The following is a 9,460-nucleotide window of genomic DNA, read 5'->3' as shown; positions in this document are numbered from 1 at the left end:
TCTATCTATCTATCTATCTAAGAGGACGTCACTTTGACAACAACAAAAGCAGACAAGATGCTTACCAAAACACAGCAAACATTAAGCCTCTGTAAATTGACTACTGGCATGAACTTAAAAACAAAGGCTACCCAAATTTATGGCATTTTTGGTTTAAAAAAACAACAAACAAGTCAATAAATCATGGACGGAGAGACACGGCTGTTTTGTAGGAAAAAAGACAGAAAGAGAGAGGAGAGGTGAAAAAACACACTTTAGTATGAAGACAAAAACAGGAAAAGAGGAAAGAAACACAAATTTAACAAGAATTAATAACAAGACTTTCCCAAAAAGAAGCAGAAAATAAAGCAATGTATGAAAATGAACACTGAGTGTGGAAGTTCATGGAGCAGTTGTAAGCTCCAAGCTTCTAACAGAAAATGTTCCCAAACTTTCTGCCACAGCTCATGGTCTTCATCAAACTCCATCTGTTGATGAAGGCCATGAGATTTGGCAGAAAGCGCTGGAAAATTCAGTTGTTGTCATCTGCCATTTGTTTTACTTTGTTATTTAACCCACTAATGTCCACATTCTACAGCAGTAGTTCCCCACCTGGGGCTCAGGACCCCCACTAGGGGTCACCAAAGCTTCACAGGGGGTCGCAAGGCCTTCTTGATTCATTCATTTCTGTTTTTAAAGTTTCGATTCACATTTAAAGATCCCCTCCAGACATTTATTTACATCATGCAGAAATAGTCTACTGGAACAATAATGAGTTGCGGATAAAGTTTAAAGCTACAGTATGTAACTTTTATTAAAACTCTTCACTATGTCCTGACAGTAGTACATCGACCGGGCCTGAACAAAAACAACCAATCAGAGCCGAGAAAAATACTTGATTAATGAGTCTCATTCCTAGGGTCATCAGTTAAAGACTCCTACTATCAGGATAAAGTGAAAGTTTCAGCAAATATGACAAATGGTTATTTTTATGAAATGTACGTACTGCAGCTTTAATTTCCAGATTAAAATCCTTAAAAAGGAATTATCATTATTATTATTGTTCCTATTAACAGAGCCTTCAGCCTCGTCATGCATTAGAAAAGTACAAAAATAAAGAAAAATAGAACAATGGCTGTCAGGGAGGAGAAAACATTGAAACCTAGGGAATAATCAGCTCAAATTTCATCCAAATCTCTGGTTTTACACAAACTTCCTGCAGGTATTGTGTTCACTGTTTAGATTCTTATATGTGCCTTAGAAAAGAGCTTCCTTAGGGAAAAAGGTTGGAAACCGCTGGCTTATAATGTGTCAGAACACTGGTTGAGTTCCTTTGGGGGATTTTTGGTCTGTGAGTGTGTTCACGTCAGATTTTAAATCTTTTCACATGATCAGTGATACATTTTTTTTGATCCTTTCCATATTTCCACAGCTGCGGCTCACGCTGAGCTTTAGCTCGCCGTCAGCCACAGGTGATGTAACCTTTTCCCCTCCTCTTGTCTCTCAGCGCCATGGCCACCTACCCGCCCACCTGCTCCAACACCAACACGTCCCAGGGAATGAACATGGCCAACAGCATCGCCAATCTGCGGCTCAAAGCCAAGGAGTACAGCTTGAACCAGGTGCCCACGGTCAACTGAGAGGAGGAGAGGCCGGGGGGTGGGGGCTCACGCGCTGGAGGAGGGGAGGGGACCCTCTCTGCCGCTGGACGCCGTCTCTGGGATGAGCGCCTTCTCACGCACCCCGGATCATGAAGTCTCCTCTACTTTCTGGAGCAGTTCTATCACCTATATGCAAAAAATGTTGGAGTGATGGCAGGATTTTCCCTTTTTTTATCCTCCTGAGCATCACTAAACTTTTGTTTGTACAAAAAAAAAGACATCTATTGGATGCTGTAGCCGAATATCTGCGTAGTTTTACTTTGTGATTGTGACTGAAATGGAGAGTTTTCAATCAGAGAACTTGTTCTTGGCGGAGACTCGTGCATGGACTACGTGGAGTTCCCTTTGTCCCTTTGGCTGTGGTGTTGGATACAATTACACACCAAATTTGGGATCAACAACACTTTTTTTTTCTCTCTCTTTTAAATTCAACGACAAACCGCCAAGGACTTCTGACATTTATGCAATTTCTTTAAAAAGAGTTAGTTTTGTTTTTTTTCTTCCCACATTTCTTTCCATGTTATACCACTGACGAGCAACATTTTCATGTAATAGTCCAATATAAAGGAGAGGCTAATGTATTTCTGAATCCAAAAACCAGTAGATTCTCTTAATTTCCTATGATATCCTTTATTTGTAACAGAATAAAAAAACTTGTATATGAATAAAAATGCATTTCAAGCAATGCAATGGCACAGTGTCCAATTCAACAAAGGAGGGGAAAATGCCAATTGTTGGAGTGACTGTTCGTGGTTGGAAGGTTTTTAAATCATCATAACAAAAATATATGATTGCTACAATGCAGTTGAGACTTAAATCATGCTTCACAAACTATAAGAAATAAGCATGTTTATAGTTAAGACCATTTGGAAAAGCAGAATGATCTTGGACCTCGTGCACACCCCATAAAAGAGAGATTTACAACTCGAGAACAGATCCTCCTTCACAGAAACCTCAAGCTGTTCCCGCTTTGTGTGTTTTCTTTTTTCCTGATTGCCGCAACCTGAAATTTCCATCTTAAAAACAGGATATTTATGAGCAGGGAAATCCTCTCCTTAATATGGAGGGCCCCTGGGCCTCGTTTAACTCCGCGGCTGTCATACAAGGTGTTTCTTCTCCGTGGCCCCTCATAACCTCCGCCGTCAACAAACACATGTCGACACTCGTCCTCGAGCGGCACACACGGGCCGTAAAGAGAGGGGTCGAAGGCAGATGATGTGGTAGTGTTTCGATTTTTGTAAGACTTTGAGGAAAAAGTGCTCAATAGGTGCGGTCACATAGCATGTGGAAATATTTTCTGGAGAGAAACGTTAAGTTTACAACTCACAAATATTCAGAAAAAGCTGATTTGCTTTTTTTTTTCAAAGACCAAACTCCATTCAGAGAGTTAAACATTTAAGTTTGCTTTGATGGTGTGAAACATTATATACATTGTGAAACTTTGTGTATACAATATTTTAAATTCTTACTGTCTTCTGATAAATTCGCCATAAAAATGAACTTTTCAGTCACTTCAGTTGGTTGTTTTTTCACACCACTGTTGCTTCCTTCCCAGAGTTTAACCCCATGCTGTTTGTTGGCATCAATCATCAGTTATTCAGTGTTTTAGCCTCCTGTTCCTTCTATTTTCCAAGTAAACACTAAATTTGGCAAAAAAGAAACCTATTAGGTATGAATGATTGTTAAAAATGAATAAAAAAAATACATAATACAGACAGAGAATTATATAAAAAGTTCCTAAAATATCAGGGAATTATTTTCTGGAGAGGTTTAATGTTTAAAACTCACAAATACTCTGAAAAGCTGATTTGCTTCTTTCTCATAGACCAAACTCAATTCTGAGAGTTTAACGTTTAATGTTACTTTGACGGTGTCACACATTATATACATTGGGAAACTTTGTCTTCTAAATTCTTACTTTCTTCTGATGAATTCGGCATAAAATTAATCATTTCGGCCTGCTGTTGCTTGCTTTCTAAAGTTTAACCCCATGCTGTTCTCTGGCATCCATCATCAGTTATTCAGTGTTTTAGCCTCCTTTTCCTCTCTTACTTCATTCAGAGACTTTTTATTGTAGTTTTGACTTTATTGCTTTCTTCTGGACAGTTGGAGTTGCTCTACAGATTTAGATTTTAGATTCAACGTGTAAAAAGCTCACGAAATATCCGCTGTTGCAGCCTTGTTGTTGCTTGATGGAAGTTTTTTTTTGGGAGTTTTAGAAACGGAATGAGGTCTGAGAATTTTTTGATCCCTCATCTGATCTGAAAGCAGAGAAATCTCCATGAAAAGCATGAGAATGTGTGGAGCTTTTTATCATTTTATTATCTCCAGTGTGGGAGGTTTTACAGCTATGAATTTGTTGATTCTGAATGTAGGGAGTAAGGAGCATTTCTTCCGCTGCCTTTTTTTAATGGAGCAAAGGATTTAAGGACTTCTTCCACTTGTTTGAGTCGTAATAAAGAGGTGGTTCATTGATGTGACTAAAGGCTTTTTCCTGACTCGTATGCCACATTAAAAACGGGATATTTCTGTTTTCTTTTCAGCCGTTTTATTTTGCTTGTTTTCCTGATCACTGATCCCTGACTGTGGTATGTCCAGTGTCAGACCCCTGTCCCCCTCTCCCCTGCCAGGCGCCCGGTCTCACCTTTCACGGCCAGGGCCTTGGCTGACCTGAAGTGATTCCAGATGTGGAGATCTTTTTGACCCCCCTCCCCAACTCCTCCTGCTCCTCCTCCTCCTCCCCCGTCTTCGCCCCCAGGCCCCGGCCAGCCACTCCATCAGGGCTGACAGCGTCCCCTCGGACAGCGTCTTTCCACGCCTGAGCACATGACATACAAGGCAGCTCCCCCACCACCACTCCTCCGCCTCCTCCTCCCCTCTCCTCCCGCCTCGCCCTCACCCACCCACCCCCATCCTCAGCAGCACATCTGGAGCTCATTACAGAGGAGACAGTAAGAGCGAGGGAGGGGCGGGGAGTCTGCGTGCAGAGTGTGTGTGTGTGTGCAAGAGAGCGGGAAAGATTCTTAACCCTTCTCCCTTAAAACATCCACCTTTTTTTCTCCTCTTTTATCCCTTTGTTTTTTTTTCTTCTTAACGTTGGCTCTTCGCCCCTCCTCCCCTCCCTCCTCTCCCTCCCTCCCTCCTTCGCTCTCTCATGCAGTGATCTTTGTCCTGCTGTCAGTGCCACATGATCACAAATACTTTATTAATGAGTGGTTTTGGAAAAGAGCTCGGCACACAAGAGAAAAAATCTCGGAGCAGTCGGAGTGAAATACTGCACAGCTGTTAACAGTGTGTGGTTTGGGTGAACAACCAAAAGAATGTCCCGAGATGTGGAGTTTCCACGCAAAGTCAAGTTGACTGAGAGGTTGCACTGTTTGTGTGATTAAGTCACTATTATTACACACTTTTCATAAACACAGATGCAGGCTCGAATACACCCTCTGTTGGATTGTAAAGGAAACATAATTAACTTCAAACTGCCATCTCAAGGTTAATGTTGACGACCATATGTACTGTACTCCCATCGCCAACCACTTGTTGTTTCTTTCCTTCAGGAACTGAGCTAATCTGGCTGCTTTTGCCCCTAAATAGTTTCTTTTTCTGATTAGCATGGACTATTTTTGAAAGTATTCACAGGATTTCACAACGGTTTAATGGCCTCCGAAGTCATTAAATCCTCTTAGAAGCAGGACAATGTAAACTTTTAAAGGATAACTCACAGTTTGGGTTTTATTTTCATAGAAACACAACGATGTCTGACAGAATTACATATTGGATGTTTCTGCAGTGCGAATGTAGGAATAGTGCGTGCTTTATGTGGCCAGGCAGAAAGTAAATGCCTCTGTGTTAGTCTGATTGCCTAACTGCGTGGTGGATGGCAAGCACCGTAACTCTCCAACCTTAACCAGCATAAAGTTGCCATGTGCAGATATTATAATAATTCACTTTTAAAATCTTGGCACTGAACATTTTGTCATTGAACATAAACTGGGGTTCTCTAATATTTCTAATAAGATGACGTTCTTGTGTAGTTTTAGTAACATTGTACTCATCAAGTTAATTTCTAAGCTCTGGCAACACGGTGAAATCACTACAAAGACGTCTGACAGGTCAATAAACAGACTTGTTGTATGCAGATTATCTGAACCACTTCCTGTAGAGGTGAAATGGAAAGTGAGCGCACCTGAAATGTTGCTAATAATCCCACATTGGTCAAAGTTGAAGCAGGAAGTGGATCTGTTAACGGTGGTGGCTGTTTACAACAGTTTGGGTTATAATTTCTCTGTTCGCCTTAATTTATTTGACTAACCTGGACGTTTGTTTCTTGACCTGTCAGACTTCTTGTGAGTGATGTTGCAATGTTTCCAGATCTCAGCCATTGACCCTTCCTAAGTCCCGCCCCTTTCGTAACCTCGGTCAACGGAGAGATATGCTATGAGTCTGTTTTGGAAATGTAAAGAACAGATATCTGTGTAAAAATGTAGGAGGTCAAACTAGTACAATGACAAAGTATTTGCATTAATTAATTAATGAATTTGTTGGTTATCCTCATTGATAGAAATGATCAAAGTGATCTGGATGATTTGACATTTAGATGAAAGTTGCCTTACTCTGAGTTACTAAAGTACAAACCTGAATGTCACAAGCTGTATTTTCCCATGCTGCCTGTGACACAGTGACAAAGATAGTTTGTCTCTCGTCCTCGAAGTAACTTAATTATGGTGTGATAAACGCTTCTGGCTTGACTTAAATGGCTGCTGTGACCATTCTGGTCCTGGATGAATTAGCATTTTAATTCTCTCGGCCTCGCTGAGGTCCAGTGGGGCAACAACCAAAACAACAATTATGGTGAGTGACATGATGTGAGCTCTGAGACATCGTCACTATATAATCATCGACATATTCCCTCATGGCGCATGAACTATTTTAAGTATTTGGAGGCCTTTTCTTGATCTCTTACAGGAAGCTCGGCCTCTTGCTGCAGAACACGTGCATGACCTGGGAACTATGTAAGAAGTCTCAGGAGCATTATTCCTCCGACAGGCCGTAGAGTCCGTTTGGCAGCAGCAAAATGCTTTAAAAGACAGCACTATCAGCCTGACCTGTCTGAGTGCCTGTGATCCAATGTACCTGTCAGCTGGTGTTAAGTGCGTGATACACTGTCCAAAGTTCAGGCTCTTTCAGCTCACTTTGAACACATGAAGTGCGGGTCAGAGCTGCCAATCCATCCACTCCAGTGGCTCAGACTTAAAAAACAGAAGTTTAAACAGGAAACAGGTTTGTTAAAAAGTGCCACTAACATCTGAGACCTAATGCTGGTGGCAGTATCTGTAGTGTCCATGTGTAACCTCAGATTATCAGCTGTCTTACTCCCTCTGCTGGACACTGGCGGTCCACACAGCTGCAGGTCAGAAGCAGGAGAGAGGAAAGTGTCATAAAACTGTGTCCTAACACCTTTTCCACAGCAACTATTTTGACATGAAATAGTGGCATAAACACAGGAGTTACCAATTATACTAATTAAATTAGTTAGTTAGGTTCCAGTGAAACATCTTGCACAATAGCAGCACCTGAATGCTGGTTTAACAGGTTCAATTTAAGACTTTTTAAGAGCATTATGAGTGCAATTTAAGACCTATTTTACGTCCATACTGACACATAAACAAACACAAAAAATAACAATAAAAAGTTAAAGGATTATAAAACAAAAAAAGCTCTAAATAGAGAAAACCTGGAGTTTATTTTTTATTTTAAGTTACCTACTGCAGCTTTAAACTTTATCTGCCACTCATTATTGTACCAGGAGACTCTTTCTGTATCACATAATAAATGTCTGGAGGGGATCTTTAAATAATAAACTAAACTTTAACAATACTGAGATAAAGGCACTACAACCACTTAAAATCAAGAAGGCCTTGCGACACCCTGTGAAGCTTCAGCGACCCCTAGTGGGGGTCACGAGCCCCAGTTGGGGAACCACTGCTGTAGAAGACATTTTGAAATTCCAATGTGGGTATTAGTGGGTTAAATAACAAAGTAAAACAAATGGCAGATGACAAATAGATCGATTTTTAATGTGCTTGTGTGTCTTTATCTGACATTTTCCTCCTCACACAGCTCAGGCTCACTCGTCTGTAGTGGAGTTCTCTCTAATGGGCTCCATACTGACCAGTTGGAGATGATTATTTGGAGAAACAGGACACTGGGCTTGGATCAAAACAGCTGAACGTGGGCACACGTTACAGGTCTGGGCATGCATGTAGACGTCCGAACGAGGGATACAGAAATGTGTGTGTGTGAAAGAGAGAGGGATACAGTTTATGCATGTGCCTTTTGATCAGTGCCTAAACTTGAGGCTATGAGGAATGTTTCTTTTTCTCCTTTGAAGGCAGTTTGAGTTTTCTGTAATAGTTTTGGTTCAGCTGGGGCCTGTGTGTGTGTGTTTGTGTGAGTGTGTGTTGAGCTTGGTATAAATGGGGGCGAGCTCTGAAATGAATATCATTGTCACATCTCGTGCCAGAGCAAATTCCCCCGTCCAAAACGAGCAATTTAGAGCCAACGCCTGCCGTGGAAAATCTGCCTTCAATTTTCCTCCACTGGTGGCTGTGCATGCGCTCGCCCCTCCGACTCTCATTCACACACACACACATTGAGCAAACCAAAGGCCGAGCTTCCTCCCTCACACACACACTAACTCGCAGATCTAGTTGGCCTGCAGCGAGTGGACCCCACAGTTTATTTTTTTCTCAATTATCCATTTAGTGTAAGTGGCAGGCGCCTGATGGGCTCCACGCCGAGAGGAAATGTTTGTATTGTCCTCATTTAACAATGGCGTTTAAACTAATACCTGATTAGTGAGAGTGAGTCACCGCTGAGAAATAGATTTTTGAGACAGCTGGCTCTGACGCCGATCTGTTTCTTTGTTTTTCTAGTTCCAGTAATCGCCTCATACCATCACAACTTCTACCCTGAGACTGTTTTCACTTTGATGAGCTGTTGGAGTGCTTTTTTAGAGACTTCTGTATCTGTACTCATAAATTCTGAGCAATATATGAGCCTTGGCTGCATTTTCTGTATTTACAAGATGGAGAGCAATGTTGGAATATATATGCTGAGCACATATGTGTGCGAATATGATCACTGTTAGAGACTCATGTAGTAGAATTAATGAGGATCTGTGATTAACATACAAAAGAAAAATTTTCCCCCCAATGTGGCCCTCCTCCAGACACCAAAAGGCAAAAAATCTGCATCTTTCATATATTATTGTTTAACTTAAAGCTATAATCTGTAACATTTTTGCATTAAATCAATAATCTATCATCGTTATGTAGTTGAGTTGTGTTTTTACATTATCCCAATTCAAAATGTTTGCCAACAGATGTTCAAACGAAATCTGTCATTTTATTCAGGTAACGCTGCGTTTCACCGGGTCGGCCTGCTCGATTGAGCGCTTCATATCCCCTGTTGTGCCTGCGTCAGGCGGTTGTGGTTGTTGCCAAGAAGCTGTCATACATTGACTGTTACCAGTCTGGAAAAGCCACATTCTTTTTACATCCACTGTTCTAAGGGATCATTGGTGCTTTTTAACTCTAGATTTGAACCGGATGAAGGATTTAGTCATCGGACGTTCTGGATCTTAAGTTGATCAGAGAACGGAGCTGAGCTAACGTTAGCAGTCAGCTCGCGCTCGCAGACTTTGGGAGAACAGTGATTTTTTAAGGTGGAACTGCTTATTCAGTTGTTTGAGTGGTTTTAATCAGGTCTGTTTGTTTTGAGAGAGAGACGCTCTGTGGATAATTGGGCTCCTGGTTAGA

The sequence above is a fragment of the Morone saxatilis genome, unplaced genomic scaffold (genome assembly GCF_004916995.1).
Source record: "Morone saxatilis isolate NCDOM2014 unplaced genomic scaffold, NCSU_SB_2.0 Contig12, whole genome shotgun sequence".
Classification (NCBI taxonomy): domain Eukaryota; kingdom Metazoa; phylum Chordata; class Actinopteri; family Moronidae; genus Morone; species Morone saxatilis.
The sequence above is the reverse complement of the archived record's forward strand: the minus strand, read 5'-3'. Positions refer to the sequence as shown.